Consider the following 16764-nt stretch of genomic DNA (forward strand, 5'->3'; position numbering starts at 1 on the left):
CTCTTTGTGACCCCATGGACTGCAGTACGCCAGCTTTCCCTGTCCTTCACTATCTCCCGGAGCTTGCTCAAACACATGTCCATTGAGTCAGTGATGCCATCCAGCCACCTCATCCTCTGTCGCCCCCTTCTCCTCCTGCCCTCAATCTTTCCTAGCATCAGGGTCTTTTCCAACCTATCAGCTCTTTGCATTAGGTGGCCAAATACTTAAATCCCTTCTTCCACCCCAAGAACAAGACGGTATTCTTGCCAATATTTTAAAAAATTCAATCACATCTTCATTCTGATCCATTATGATCTGCATGTGTGGATACCGATGTGTATATAAGTATACCTGACAAGCTTGGTTCTTTACTCACTCAGGTCATTAAGACAATAGAAAGGTTGTTGTTTTTAATAAAATGTTGTAAAAAAATTTTTTGACTCTTGGGAAAGTGAAGCAATCCACAAAATCAGTTGAAAGATTTGAACCAGTTTAGAGAAAGAATCACCCTTTCTCACCAAGCTCCATACATGGAGAGATGGCCTATGTTGGCACACGCCCATCCAGTTTGGGATGAAGGCATCACCACTTGGCAGAGAGGCCTGTTTTTGTATTGTTTCCCTCACTCTATCCGTCTCCCCAAGGTGTGTCTTTGCCATCTGGGAAAATCCATTTCCTGCCAATGTCTTGGAGGCTTTAAGCTAATGGTCTGTTTCATAGTGTGCATTTAGGGTTTACTCCAATCTTTTTCCTGGATGGCTGTGGAAGTTGCTCATATACGAAAGGACTGTGCTCGGCCAAGGAAAAGGAAGCCAAGATTATCTCATGGAAGTGAGAAAAGGAGTCATCGCTTTGAGGCACACAAGCGAATAGATTTTCAGGCTTGGGCAATGACCTAGGCTGGTCATTTCTAGCGGCAGAAGCCAAATGCCCTGGGCGACATGGTGTCTGCCTTCTCCTAGCACAGAACTTACCCATTCATTGGCCTCATCTGGCAGGAAGGAGCAAGAGAACCATTCTTTGGTTTCTTCATCTGCAAAGTGGAGATGACTTTGCTCGTCTCTTGGAGCAGCTGGCGGCAGACAGGGAGGCAACACGTGTGACCACGTAGAGGAGCGTCCCTCAGGTACAGACGAGGCTCACAGGGATTCCAGCATCTTTCCTCTGTGGGAGGACAGGACACCATGCACAAATTATGGGGTGGAGGGCGCTGGAGGAAGGGGGAGGGACCCCGGGCTCTGCTGCCATCACCTGGGAGGAAAGACCTAGGGCAATGCTTCTTAACCCATTTTTTTTTTTTTTTGACATAGCCTATTTGAAAATCAAATGAAAGCCACCATCCCTCTCCATAGTAAATAAATAAATAAATTGGGAGGAAGGATGGCAACCTTTACTAAACACCTACTGTGTGCCAGGCACTATGCTGATAGCTTCCATCTCTGAACAACCCTTGAAGGCAGACACTACAGATACTTACTATCACCAAATGCAAATATTGAGGCACAGAAAGTTTAATTAACTTGGCCACTGCTCTATTTAGTGTATGAGTTTCCTAGGGCTTCCATAACAAAATACAACCAAGTGACTTAAAACAGCAGGAAGTTATTCTCTTCCAGTCCTGGAGGCTAGAAGTCCATGATCAAAATGTTGGTGGCAGGGCCAGGCTCTCGCAAAAGCTTTAAGAGAGAATCTGTCTCATGCTTTTCTCTCAACTACCAATGTTGCTGACAATTTTTGACATTTCTTGGTTTGCAACTGAACAACTTCCCCTTCTGCCTCTTTTGTCACTTAGCATTCTTCTCCATGTGCATCTCTCTGTGTCATTTTCCTCTTTGGATGTCAGGCAATATTGGGCTAGGGACTGCCTTAATGGCATCTTAACTAAATACATCCAAAGGTTTGTTTCCAAATAAGATCACCTTCTAAAGTCCTGGACATTAGGACTTCAGCTTATCTTACTAGAGAACACAAACAACACTTCAAAAGCTAGTAGTAAAGTCAGGATTTGCACCCAGGTAGTGTAGCTTCCTTTTTATAAAGACATGACTTAGTGACTGAACAACAACAGCGAGTCCAGCTTCCAGAATCTGACCCCTTAAATCTCAATACTGAACTACTTCTTTAACAATACTAAAACACTAAACACTAAAACATTGCATACCATGTCGAGGGCTCCAGACCCCTCACAACAAACCCCACCACAGCCCATCAGGTTGTAGAGTGGCCTTCTCTTTCCAGCTAGGAGATGTCGGCTCAGAAAGCCTGGGCTGCAGAGAGTGCATCTTTAAGGCTGCGAGACAAAGGGGAGGATAGGTGAGGGAGGGCAGTGGGAAGCACCCTGACCACCACTGGCTCTGGTGGCAGAATTCTGGGGCCCTCAGCCTGGGGGATGGTGCTGAGCGTGGCCCACACACCTGGACACTGTCCACAGAGGACCAAGCAGACACCAGGAGGGACAGGTCTTCACCGCCATTACCTTTTAAGTACCTTCTGCATGCCCAGCATAGTGTTGGGGAGCAGAGATCCTAAGCGAGGTTGAAAAGCCATCTTGGCCCCTCCAAGTTTAGGACCCAGTAGCATATAAGTCAAGAGATGCCATGAGTCAGAGTCCTGTTGAGTCAACAGTCAAGCAGACACACCCATCCAAATCTCCGGAAGAGTCAGCTGCCTGTCAGAACTAGAGATGGCTGGGAATCAAAGAAGGGGATTAGGAACAAGGGAGGTGAGAATTTAGGACAGCCCTGGGCGGTGGGCTCTGACTGCACCCACAGGCCAGGCGATGCCTGAGCGCCAGGCTGCTCTTCTCACTGTTTTCAGACCTGCCCCGTCCTCTCCTGCCTGGGTCCCACCGTACATGCCACGCCTTCAGCGTGAAATGCTCTTCCCCGCGCCTCCTTCCGTGTTTGGCAAACTCCCCATCATCCTTCACATCTCCTGGAGTTCCAGCTTCAGCGCCACACCCTCGGGGGGCTACTCCCCTTTCTGTCCCACCACCCTTTGTTCTGCCCTCATCTGGGGCCATCGTTTGCCTGTTTCTGGCTTCCCTCACCCCGAAGACAATGGGGTCCTTGAAAGCAGAACATCGTTGTCTTCTTCCCCGGGTCCCCGGAGCACAGGACGCTGCCTGCCTCCTACTTAGATAGTCTGTGGGTGGGGATGTTTGCCGACTGGATCCCTGAAGGTTCCCTAAGAGGCTAGAGCTCCTGGGTAAGAACAGAGAACTGCCCATATCTGATTGAAAAACATGACTGGTGAGAGACAGGAAAATAGGTGGCTATGCTTACATCTGAGTTCTAAGGATCTATGAGATCTTTTCATCAGTAGCTTCATGGTGAAGGGAACAGCTCGAAGGCACATGTCCCAGGTTCAAAACCTGGCTCCTAAAGTCCTGTGTGTTCTCAGACAAGTGACTTGACCTCTCAGATCCTCAATTTTCTCATTTGTGAAGTGGTCATATTCATGATACTACCTTCCTATTTGGCATCAGGGAGTGTGTGGAGGGTGCATGTGAAAGATGAAATCATGTAACATACTTAATACAATGCCTGACATGTAAATCAGTGTTCAGTAAATACAGTTGTGAAAAATATCATTGTCGTTATGATAATAATGATTATAATTCAATTATGATTTGAATTGAAGGCACCTAAGCAGACCAGGTGGTTCAGAGGTTAAAGTGTCTGCCTGCAATGTGGGAGACCTGGGTTCGATCCCTGGGTCGGGAAGATCCCCTGAAGAAGGAAATGGCAACCCACTCCAGTATTCTTGCCTGCAAAATCCCATGGACAGAGGAGCCTGGAGAGGTCCAGTCCATGGTATTACAAAAGAGTCAGACATGACTGAGTGGCTAAACAACAAAGCAGTCCGGGAGGAGGCCTTCAGGTTAGCTTAATAAGGAGCATCGAACCCAACCCCCTTCCTCGGGCACAGCTCTCGACCACAGCCACCAAGATCCTGTCAGGATAGGTGAGAAAGTTCTTTCAAACGATGTGGCCTCTTGACACTAGGAATATTTTCAAAACACAAACATTTCTTAAAAAATTACATTTTCCGGGGTATATTACCCTTTTGACAAGAGTTCACAAATCCTGGAAGTGATGTGTTTGATCCTTTCTCCTCAGAAGGACCGAGCTGAGGAAACAATATTCATCGTCAGCACGGGCTGAGACATCAGCGGAGAGCAGGAGGAGGATGGAGCTTTCCTAGGGGGCATGCCCCCTGACGCAGGTTGAAAAAGAAGCCTGGAAAACATGGTTCACCCAAACTTCTCACCAAGAGAGCCCTGGAAATTTCTTTCTGTATGTTTTAAAGATCTCTTTCTCTTCTGAATCCAGGTCTCTGTTTCTGAGCTGTAAGTGTTCGGAGGCCATTTTGGCATGACTCAGCTCAAGAATGTAGATGGGAGCTCTGGTCCTCGTCTGTGTGTCCCCGGGCAAGTTACTCAACCTCTCTGAGCCTGATTTCCTCATCTGCAAACAGAGAACAGGACTCACTGATGAAGATACTTTCTAGTTCCCGTCTTTGTTGATGTTTAGGTCAGGGAGGTAGCTTTCCTCCCAACCAGCTTTGTGTATCTGATGATTGAAACTCCCATTCACATTCAGAAGTTTGGCCAGAGCTGAGTTCAAATCTCAACACAACCATTTAGTCAACTAAGAGACTTGGGGCACATCTCCTATTATCGTCAAACTTCAGCTTCCTCTTCTGTAAAATGGGAGAAACCTCACCTGCTCTGCTGGGTCAGGGGAAGACCTAATGAACAGCATCTAAGCTTCTAGATCAGCACCCAACACCAGTCACGCTTTGTTTCTCGTTTCCTTCTAACCCACGTCATCTCCGACTCCCTTTCCAGGTCTGGATACCCTGTCATATTCTCCCCATTTCTGCAAAGCAAAAACTAGGAAGGCAAATCAAGGAAAACCATCCTTCACCCACGAATCCTTGGGCCAACCATGTTTTCCATTCCCCTCCCCCAAATTACAGCTAAGTGCTGTTCACAGACATTTACTCCCCTTTATAAATCATGCATGTGTGCTAAGTTGCTTCAGTTGTATCTGACTCTGTGCAATCCCGTGGATTATAGCCCACCAGGCTCCTCTGTCCATGGACTTCTCCAGGCAAGAATACTGGAGAGGGTTGCCAGGACCTCCTCCAGGGGATGAGCCCGACCCAGGGATCGAGCCCAAGTTTCCTCTGTCTCTTGCATCGGCAGGTGGGTTCTTTATCACTAGCACCACCTGGGAAGCCCCTCCCCTCATAATGAGGACAATGCAAATTATATCCATTGCTGTGATGGGCTTTGTGTGCTTCAGGGCCACTCTGCATTCTTTTGCATCTCACAATGAGGATGATATTACGCCCATTTAACAGATGAGGAAACTGACGTTTGAGGAAGGCTTCATAACTTGCCCCATCAGCAGGAAAAGAGTCAACAAGTTGGGCAGGAGTCCAGACTCTCGATGGAAGGTGCACTTCCCTGCTGCTGTGGTCACACACTTCCTGCCTGGTGAGACCCTGAGGATTCAGAGAGGTTAAGTCCAAGCCTTTTCAGCCAGGCAGGAAGAAGAGGATGTGTGAGCCTGGTGGGACGAAGGAGGGTGGGCAGCCAGAAGCGGTGGTGTCTCTGGGCGGGCTGGGGTGAGGTGGGGAGACAGTGTCCTGCCAGCCCCCTCCCCGCAGAGCCCAGCTCTATACTGCCCACATGGAGAAGGGTGACCGCTCAGTGGCATTGACAGTGTACAGCCCTGATTGCCACTCGAGCTGTTGGCTCCAGCAGTGCCGATGGCGGTGCATGGAGCTAGCAGCTGGGGTAGCGAGGCCCGAGGCCCCAGGGGACCTGGCCACCAGTGGTGACCCGGTGGCCCAGCTTACACTCCTGCATGACTCTGCCTGGGGACCAGGAGAAACCTGGCCTCCAGGACGGGAGCTCTCACTCTCCTTTGTGTGTGTGTGTGTGTGTGTGTGTATGCGTGTGTGTGTGTGTGTGCGCGCTTTATTTTTGTTGTTGCTGCTGTTGTTGTCTGCCAGGTGCTCCTGAGGCTGCTATTGAGGAGGGTCTGGAAATGACTATGGTTCTGCGAAGAGTGAAAGAGAGGAAGCAGGGGCCTGTGAACCCAGAGGTTGGAGAACAGCACCAGCTGGGGTTGAGCTGAGCTCACCAGGCCTGGGCGGGGGCCTTTCCTCCTTCATGTGTGTGTGTCCTGCCACGGATCCCATGTGATCAGCTTGTTTCCTGAGGCCAAGGGCAGAAGCGTTCCACTCCAGACCCAGATATTCTTCAAGAGACGGTCCTGGGGTGGGGCTCTCACAGCAGTAGAACTTAGGAGTTCAGGGTCAGTTGTGCCAGAGTTTGAAGCCTGGGGCCACAGGGGCTCTGTGTAACCTGCACAAGTTACTGAAGTGCTCTGGGCCTCAGTTTCCTCATCTGTCAAATGGGGACATAAACAGGACCTACGTTTTTAGGTTCACCGTGTACGAAGATGAGGAATGTAAAGTCCTTGGTCCCAGCCATGATACACAATAGGGGATCATTAGATGTCACTAAGCATTCTCATTCTTATTGGTAGCGGATCCTGCCCAATCTTTTAGATGTGTCGTTGGGTCATAACATTAATCCGACTTTGCAACTTTGCAGAAATCTACTAACCCACAGCCCCAGACCCAACAGTGCACCCTCCCTGACCAGCAGAGACAAATAGAACCTTCTGCCCAGCATGGAGTTTGGCATCTCCATGCTGCCCCACACCGGGTAATGTGTATGTCTGCTAATGACAACCATTAAACTTTATCTAACCCTTACTGGGTTCCAGGCAAAACAACAAGAGCATTTATTGTTTATGAACTCATTTGATCCTCACTATAACCCTATGAGGCAAGTGCTATGTTATCTTCATCCTTCCTTAGTTTATGGGATGAAGTAATGTGCCTAAGGTTACACAGCTAGAGCGAGGCAAAGTCTGAAAAAACATGGTCCAAAAGGATACATGCACCTCAATGTTCATAGCTGCACTAGTTACAATAGCCAAGACATGGAAGCAACCTAAATATCCATCAACAGGAATGGATAAAGAAGGTGCAGTATATATATATATATATATATATATATATATATATATATATATATGCAAAGACCCCATTTCCAAATAAGGTTACAGTCAGAGTTAACAACAGTATGTTTAGGAACATATCAGTGGCTCTAATGGTAAAGAACCCCCCTTCAAAGTCCATTTTATATATATAATGGACTATTAGCCACTAAAAATAATGACATAATGCCACTTGTACTAACACGGATGGACCTACAGATTGTCAAATTGAGTGAAGTCGGAGGAGAGCTACCGTGTGACCTCCCTTACATGCAGAATCTCAAAAGAAAAGCTACCAATGAATTTATCTACAAAACAAACAGACTCACAGACTTAGAGAATGAACTTATGGTTGCCAGGGAGGGAGAGGCGGGGGAAGGGACAGTTAGGGAGTTTGAGATTGACATGCACACACTGCTGCATTTGAAATGGATCACCCACAAGGGCCTCCCGTAGAGCACGGGGAACTCTGCTCAGTGCTATGTGGAAGTCTGGATGCGAGGGGAGTTTGGGGAGAGTGTATCCATATATATGCATGGCTGAGTCCTTTGCTGTCCACCTGAAACCATCACAGTGTTTTTAATTGGCTATACTCCATATAAAATAAAAAGTTAAAAAAAGAAAAACAGGACTGGTGACAGAGTGCCCTGGGCCACTAGATGATTCTCTCCCCAAGTTGTAGCTATGCAAACTCAAGTCATCTTGTAGACCAGATTCTGGAAAGTCTGAAGAAGATTCTTGAAAAAAAGGTGAGGGGCATTTTGTAAAAGTTACTCTCCATTTGGGGCACAGAAGTCTGAATCTCTGCAGATGTGGCTTAACTTTTCTCCTTGGCCTAAAAGACAAAGCACGTCTGCTTAACATTACTTGTGGTCCCCTGGAAGCCAACACAAATGCCGATTTCTGCTTCAAAATCCACAGATCAGTGCAATGGAAGGGAAATGTACGGCATCTATCCTGAGTTTAATGAAAGTGTGTTAGTCTCTCAGTCACGTCTGACTATTTGTGACCTCATGGACTGTAGCTCGCTAGGCTCCTCTGTCCATGGGATTCTCCAGGCAAGAATACTGGAGTGGGTGGCCATGCCTTCCTCCAGGTGATCTTCCTGACCTGGGGATTGAACCACGGTCTCCTGCTTTGCAGGGGGATTCTTTACCATTAGAGCCACTGATATGTTCCTAAACATACTGTCGTTAACTCTGACTGTAACCTTATTTGGAAATGGGGTCTTTGCAGATATCATCAAGTTATGATGAGGTCGTATTGGAATTGGGGATCCTAACCCAATGATCAGTGTCCTTGTAAAAAGAGAAAGTCAGGACAGAAACATTAACACAGAGAGAGGAAGAAGATGTGAGAAGAGAGGCGGCGTCTAGAGGGATGCAACTGCAGGCCAAGGAATGCCAAAGACCCCTGCGACCACCATCAGCCGTTCCCCAGGACCGGCAAGGGGAGATTCTCCCCTAGAGCCTTCAGAGGGAGCATGGCCAGGCAGACCCCTTGATTTTGGACTTCCGGCTTCCAGAAAGCATTTCTGTTTTTCCCAGTCACCCAGATTGTGTTCATTTGTTACAGCAGCCCTAGGGAATCAATATGGTCAACCAGAAGGGAAATGCATGCCGGGGTTGCCTTGGAAACCATTTCACCTAAACACGCCTGACAGGCGGGGAAACTGAGGCCCAGACTTGCGCATAGGGCTGTGGGCTCAGGGCAGAGCAGCAGTCATACCGTGGAGGACCCGTCAGGGCCAGGACAGGTGGCAGTTGGGTGTCCTCAAGTTCTCAGCAGACTCAGCTTGTGCTCAATGTCACCAAACAGAATGAACCTTCTGCCCAGCATGGGGTTCCAGGTCTTCACAACACCACACACCCAGCAGGGGTGCTGCAGGGCCTCTGCAAGGGGGCCTCCTCCTTGGGGAGACACCACTGCCTCCTCTCAGCACAGCACTCCCTCCCCAGGCAGACCGAGGTCCACGTAGACCTAGTTTCAAAGGTCAAGCAGGCTTCACAGGCTCCATTTTTTCATGCTGTGGGGAGTGCCCTGGCTGGGATGAGCATATTTCATGCAGCTATGCATTGGAAAGGCTTCCACGTGAAAAGATGCCAGGCATGGAATTGGCTCTTCTTGCTCTCGTAAGTTGAAAATATTGAATGCACCTGAAGACTCAGCTCATGATCTTTGGATAGGAGGCATCAGAAATCTTGAAGAGATCCCCCAGTGCGCTGAAGGCAGGCCTGTCAATAACCTCCTGAGCCACCTCTCCCCCACTCCCACCCTGCCAGCAGACTGCGGGGGAGGGGTCCCGGCCCATTGTTCCGCCAGGTGGGGGCAACTGGGGGTCAGGCAGCTGCTGGCAGGTTACCATCCCACAAAAACCAGACCCTCAGGAAGAGAGACGCAGCTGGAGAGAACAGACACGTGAAAAGGGGGAGGGGGCGGGGAGGATGGGACAAACTGGGAGTTTCCGATTGACATGTTTGCACTATCATGTGTAAAACAGGTAGCTAGTGGGAACCTGCTATATAGCATGGGGACCTCAGCTCAATGCTCTGTGGTGACATAGAGGGGTGGGAGGGAGGCTCAAGAGGGACGGGACATATGTACACATACAGCTGATTCCCTTGTACAGCAGAAGCTAATGCAACATTGCAAAGCAATTACACGCCAATCAAAAGAAAGGGAATCAAGCCCTCTGCCCTGTTTAGGGCAATTCACTTTGTGGTTCCAATTATCTGAATATTGGGGGGAGTGGGATTTAGCCACACAGAAAGTTGTCTCATTTGTTCAATGTTGTAGGAGTCCATACAACCCCACCCCATGCCATCACAGCGTCCACCTTCTTTGGGATATGGAAAATTCACCTACTTTCCCTCTCATTTGCTTACTTATGATTATTCACCTGTGAGTTGTTACATTTTCATTTTTCATGCAAATGTATGAGCTGTTCATTTGGAAAATTCACTGTGAGCAGTTGAAGTTTTCCCTTTTTATTAGATTTTGCCATCTTCTCAACCCATTATGAGTCATATTTTCTTCTTCAAAAATCTCTATTGAAATATGAAATTACTACTAATTTTCCTCTTAATAAAGATTACAGTCAATTCAATGATTGACCTTAAGATCAGAAACTCTTATTTTAGGTTCAGATCACTGCATGAGACCTGTAATCAGAGAATTAACTGTGATGAGCATGCAGAGGGCTGGAGCAGTTCCAGGAGTTTCTCTCCTGGACTAGGGAGAGTCTGAGAAGCAGAGGTGGGCAGGGACTCTGACAGCTTCTACCAGCCTCTTTTCTAAGTTGTAGTGTAGTCTTAAAAAAAAAGTAGCTGCCTTTGCTTTCAATGTGTCTGCTGTGCTTCCCCTGCAGACAATGGCTGGGGGAAGCTTCCAGAAACACAGATATCACATAGGGTGCTGCTTTCCTTAGCCCTTTAGGGAAGGTGCCTCAATCACCTTGACTGCATTGATTAGATTATTAGAAAAACAAGTATTTTGACTCAGTCTGGGTATTCCCCATTAACTGACTGGCTATTTGCCTGAACTGCTTTTTGCAGCTACGCACAGGTGGGATAGCCTCTGCCTTCCCAGGAGGATAGTACATCCAGAAATACCATGGATTTCTCCAGATACCTCTCTCTTCCTCTCTCTCGTCTTCCCTGCTGCCCTCACCAAGAGGTGACAATCTGGCAGGAACAACCTCATCGAGCCCCAACCCCATCCAGGGCCATGGAGAAGATGCTTCAGGGAGAAACTGACTCCTGGTGATCCTGGTGAACTCTAGGCTATATCCAGCCTATCTACATTTACCCTAATATATGCCCTGGATAAAAACAATGCCCCTGCCTCAAACATGTCCTACCAGCCCCAAGTTTCAAGCCGCTGAAATCTGGCGTTGCCTTGGAATTCATGTTGTATCCTTGTGTCAGTTCAGTTCAGTTCAGTCGCTCAGTCGTCTCCAACTCTTTGCGACCCCATGAACCGTAGCATGCCAGGCCTCCCTGTCCATCACCAACTCCCAGAGTTTACCCAAACTCATGTCCATCGAGTCGGTCATGCCATCCAGCCATCTCATCCTCTGTCGTCCCCTTCTCCTCCTGCTCCCAATCCTTCCCAGCATCAGGGTCTTTTCCAATGAGTCAACTCTTCACATGAGGTGGCCAAAGTATTGGAGTTTCAGTTTCAACATCAGTCCTTCCAATGAACACCCAGGACTGATCTCCTTTAGGATGGACTGGTTGGATCTCCTTGCAGTCCAAGGGACTCTCAAGAGTCTTCTCCAACACCGTAGTTCAAAAGCATCAATTCTTCAGCGCTCAGCTTTCTTTATAGTCCAACTCTCACATCCATACATGACTACTGAAAAAACCATAGCCTTGACCAGACGGATCTTTGTTGGCAAAGTAATGTCTCTGCTTTTTAATATTCTGTCTAGGTTGGTCATAACTTTCCTTCCAAGGAGCAAGCGTCTTTTAATTTCATGACTGCAATTACCATCTGCAGTGATTTTGGAGCCCCCCAAAATAAAGTCTGACACTGTTTCCACTGTTTCTCCATCTATTATCCTTATGTCAGGACCTGATAAATCATTTTCTAAGGCAGATAGGAAGCCCTGGGGGGCATTTAGGTCCCAGAGCAAAAGAGAAGCAGCATCCCTGCTCCCTGCCCCCACTAAGCGCACCTACAGGTCCTCTGGACGGCTGGCCACACAGCCTTCCCCAGCTCGGCTTCCTGTTCCATGGGGACCTTGGAGCCCAGGGGCTCTGCTCTCTGCCCGCCACCCACGTTTCTGAGAACCAGGCACGGCTCCGGGGCTCTGACATCGAGTCCAGCCCAGACTTGCCTCTCTGCAGCGGAGAACCTGAGACACAACCTGCCTCCTGCCTGTGCATGCGTGCCAAGTCCCTTCAGTCGGTTCCGACTCTTTGTGACTCCATGCTGTAGCCCCCCAGGCTCCTCTGTTCATGGGATTCTCCAGGCGAGAACTCTGGAGTGGGTTGCCATGCCCTTTTCCAGGGGATCTTCTCAACCCAGGGATCGAACCCACATCTCTTACATCTCCTGCTCTGACAGGAGGGTCCTTTACCACTAGTGCCAGCTAGGAAGCCTCTCATCCCCTCAGAGGCATCTCTTTCCGGAGATCCCAAGGCGAGGGTCATCTCTCAATTGCTGGAGAATACATTAAAATTTTTTGATAGCAAGGCTTTATTCTTAAATACATAACCAGCCCTTTTCAAAGACTCCCTGATGGGCCAAGAACATGCCCTGACTATAGACAGGGAAACATTTTAACCCAGTGATTTTTAAGCAGAGAAACACCCAATTGATTGGGCTGCCGGAGTGTGAAATCATTTACATGGCACCTGGCGGGGGCAGCCGGGGGACTCCCCAGGCCGAACTTGGGCCCAGCCGGCTCTTCAGCATCCTTGCCTCTGCACTCTCAGACTTAGTTCATTAGTGAGCTCAGCACTGGGAGGGGAGGGCACGGAACTGCCTTGTGCCTGCAAATTAATCACATGCCCATAGCTCTGCAGAAACATCCACTTTGGCTCTGGAATCTTCCTTCTGACACCTATGGAGATTCAGGCCTGGCTTCTGATATGTTCAGACTAAAAACAGGACAAAATTGGGGTGAGGGAGTTAGGAAGTTGGGGCAGAACCGGGCTTGAACTACCCATGAGCTAGCTGTGTGTCTTGGGGCAAGTTACTTAACCTCTCTGAGCATTATTTCCCTGTCTGTAAATTGGGAATAATACTAGTGCCTATCTCCCAGGGTTGTGAAGATTAAATGACATAAGATGGATCCGGTGCTTAACATAGTGCATGTACATGGTATGTGCTAAATGTTACATATGTTTGTATTCTTCAGTACCTTCCAAATGTAGTTTTAAGGCTCTTGAGATGTAAAAAGCTGGAAGTCAACACAATGACCCTCCCTGCATTCTGTTCAATGCAGTGAGTGTTGGCTCAGGTAAGTTACCACATAAGCCTTTTGAGAAACGTCTAGCCAGTGTTTTTTCATGGAGATTCAAAACAGCTTTGTGGAAAATGGGCTCCCATGGCCAACAAGACTAATGTCACCTGAGTTGTTCTAGCAGAGGCTGGGGACACTCATTTATAACCTTGCAGAGGGAGTTTTAACAGGGCAAGAGGCATGGGCCACCTCCTTTCACACTGTGATCTGTGCAGCTAGGGGACCAGTGTAGTTGTTATTCAATCTGTCAGTCATGTCAGACTCTTTGTCAGACTCAGACCCCAGGACTACAGCACGTCAGGCTTCTCTGTCCTTCACTGTCTCCCAGGTTTGCTCAAATTCATGTCTATTGAATCGGTGATGCTATCTAACCATCTCATCTTCTGCCACCTTCTTCTCCTTTGGCCTTCAATCTTTCTCAGCATCAGGGTCTTTTCCAATGAGTTGGCTCTTTGCATCAGGTGGTAGCCAGAGTACTGGGGCTTCAGCTTCAGCATCAGTGCTTCCAATGAATATTGAGGGTTGATTTCAAAACAGTAGCTTTGAATACTGTATCAGTCCATTAACTCTGGGCTATTGGTCTTTTGTCAACTTATTCGTTTTATTATTTTTTTTTAATTGAGTGCCTACTTGTGTTATACTTGGTACCAGGGAACTTGCCATGCAAAGAGAGAAATTATTCAAAACTTCAATTGTGAATGAAAAGATGGCCTAAAGGAATGAAACAGGAAGAAACCAGACAGTTAAGGGAGATCTCTCCCAGGAGGTGACACTGGGCCTGAGACGATGTAAAAAGGCCACCCATGCAAAGAGCAGAGAGAGTAAGATCTCAGGCAGAGGGAACAGCAAACACCAACCCCGAGAGGCAGAAATAGTTCCTTAGGGTCCAAGAACAGTCATAAGGACTGTGGGCTGAATCTCTGAGCCAAGGAGAGCAGGCAACAAGATGAGGATGGACCTGCAGGTGGGACCCAAGCCCTGCAGGGCCTTGTGGGTGGAGATAGGACCTGGGATTTTATTCTAAAGCAACAGGAGGATTTTAAGTTCCTTGGAGACTGCAAGACTGAGAGTCCCTTGGACTGCAAGGAGATCCAGCCAGTCTATCCTAAAGAAGATCAGTCCTGGGTGTTCATTGGAAGGACTGATGTTGAAGCTGAAACTCCAATATTTTGGCCACCTGATGCGAAGAGCTGACTCATTTGAAAAGACCCTGATGCTGGGAAAGATTGAAGGCGGGAGGAGAAGGGGATGACAGAGGATGGTTTGGATGGCATCACTGACTCAATGGACGTGAGTTTGAGTAAACTCCGGGAGCTGGTGATGGACAGGGAGGCCTGGCGTGCTGCAGTTCATGGGGTCACAGAGTTGGACATGACTGAGCGACTGAACTGAACTGACATTGGATTGACCTAGGGTAAACACTTTTCAATTCGGGACCACCCTTTGTCATTCTCTTTCAAATGCTGAAAAATTTTTTTGCAGAGGGCGAGGCTCCCCAGGTGGTGCAATTGTAAAGAATCTGCCTGTCAATGCGGGAGATGCAAGAGACACAGGGTTCGATCCCTAGGTCCAGAAGATCCCCTGAAGTAGGAAATGGCAACCCACTCCAGTATTCTTGCCTGGAAAACTCCATGGACAGAGGATCCTGACGGGCTATAGTCCATGGGGTTGCAAAGAATCAGACACAGCTGAGCACAGTCCTTTATATTTATAGACAAAAAACTCTGCTAATGAGTCCAGAGAAGGAAATGGAGAGACCAGAATCTTGTTTCACAGTATAATGTGGTTTTGAAATGCTGGGCAAATATTCCCAAGCGATTCCTGAGTCTTTGGGACTGCTTTCAGCTCACTTGAGCTGTAATGAAGGTGGCCCTTATCAGTCTGAGCTTGAGCTGCCTTAATTAGACCCAGATTCTCTATCTTTAAATTGGTCTTACATCAAAGCTAGAGTTATAATTGCAGGTGATGCATTTGCGAGCTGCATTGTTATGTAGAATACAGCTGCCAGCAGGTTGTGTTGGGATTATTGAAAAGCAATTTGCAGGGGAGGTCTACAAGGGAAAGATAGTTCACCTCACTAAGCCTAAAAAAAGAGCAATAGATAGCTGGAGGTCTTGGAAAAAACATGCTTAACAAGAGGTATTAAAAAAAAAACTCTAAGCATTTGCTAGCTCTATTTTGCATGCACATATGGCTTAAGCCACTCTTGACACATGGCTGTTACGGTCTGAGTTGTTACCGGTCATTGCTGGTCTGCATTCAGTATGGCTGTGGGATTGGCTTATGGGGTCAAAGCAGGTTATCAGGAAAGCTCAGGCAGCTAGAGGCAATTTCCCATTCTAAATTTTGGAACTGGGAGATTTTAGGTTTACGAAGTGCTCATAGGAAACGCTTGTCTTGATTTCTTTGCTTTGAAGGGAAGCTGTTTTTTGTGACCAGATGTAAAGCCTCATGGGAAAATCTTTTCTTGGCAGTGAAGTAAGATTGCCAGTCAAGCCCTGACATGTTTCTAGGTTTAGAGGGAGTGGGGTGACTAGGTGGGTGGGGTTCTGGGATTGTGACTGGCTAGATTTCAGGAGAGGAGAGTGTCTTAGAACTTAGAAGAGGCCACTCAAGTTAAAGGGTCACTCAACTTTCAAACATAGTTTCTAAAATTTCTGGGTTGTTGTTATTCAGTCACTAAGTTGTGTCTGAGTCTCTGTGATCCCACAGACTGCAGCATGCCAGACTTTCCTGTCCTTCACTATCTCCCAGAGTTCGCATAAACTCATGTCCACTGAGTTGGTGATGCCATCCAACCATCTCATCCTCTGTCACCCTCTTCTCTTCTTGTCCTCAATCTTTCCCAGCATCAGGGTCTTTTCCAATGAGTCAGCTCTTCCCATCAAGTGGCCATAGTATTGCGACTTCAGCTTCAGCATCAGTCCTTCCAATGATTATTCAGGGTTGATTTATTTAGGATTGACTGGTTTGATCTCTTTGCTGTCTAAGGAACTCTCAAAAGTCTTCTCCAGCACTGCAGTTTGAAAGTATCAGTTCTTCAGTGCTCAGCTTTCTTTATAGTCCAACTATCACATTCATACATGACTAATGGAAAAACCATAGCTTTGACTGTACGGACCTTTGTCGGCAAAGTGATCAGCAAAATTTCTGGGTGTACACACCATTAGAGGAGAGCCATGTTCCATCACTAACTGCTGGTAAGTATTTCTTTGCATGTTAGCTGAGGATGACCAAGAAGAGAAGATGGGACCTAAGATGGGTTGTGAGAAGTTTGCTTTAACTCCTTGATTTGCTGTGAAGTGGGACTTAGCAAACTAATTGCTCCCACCACCCAGACCTAATCTGACCCTTTGTTGTTGTTGTTCAGCTGCTGAGTCCTGTTAGACTCTACGATTTGACACAGCTGTGCTAAATTAAGAGCCATGCGTCTGATCACCCAGAAAATGCTCAGAAAGGCATCCCAAGAAACCCTTTGCATACTCCCTCCCATTTTTTCCTGTATCATCCTTTCTGGAGCTACTTTGTAATCATGAAATATTTTTCATAACAAACTCTGATCCATGGGGTCATTGATGAAATTGTGTCATCTACAGTGGTATAGTTACAGCCTACCTGGTCAAGTCTATGGTGTGAGGGTGAGAGTGGGGGGGGATGGGGAGGGGCAGCTGTGGGCCAAAGGTTTGGAAACACCCTATTGGCTTGTGTGGCTGAATGTTTGACTTT

The sequence above is a fragment of the Cervus elaphus genome, chromosome 15 (assembly GCF_910594005.1).
Source record: "Cervus elaphus chromosome 15, mCerEla1.1, whole genome shotgun sequence".
Classification (NCBI taxonomy): Eukaryota; Metazoa; Chordata; class Mammalia; order Artiodactyla; family Cervidae; genus Cervus; species Cervus elaphus.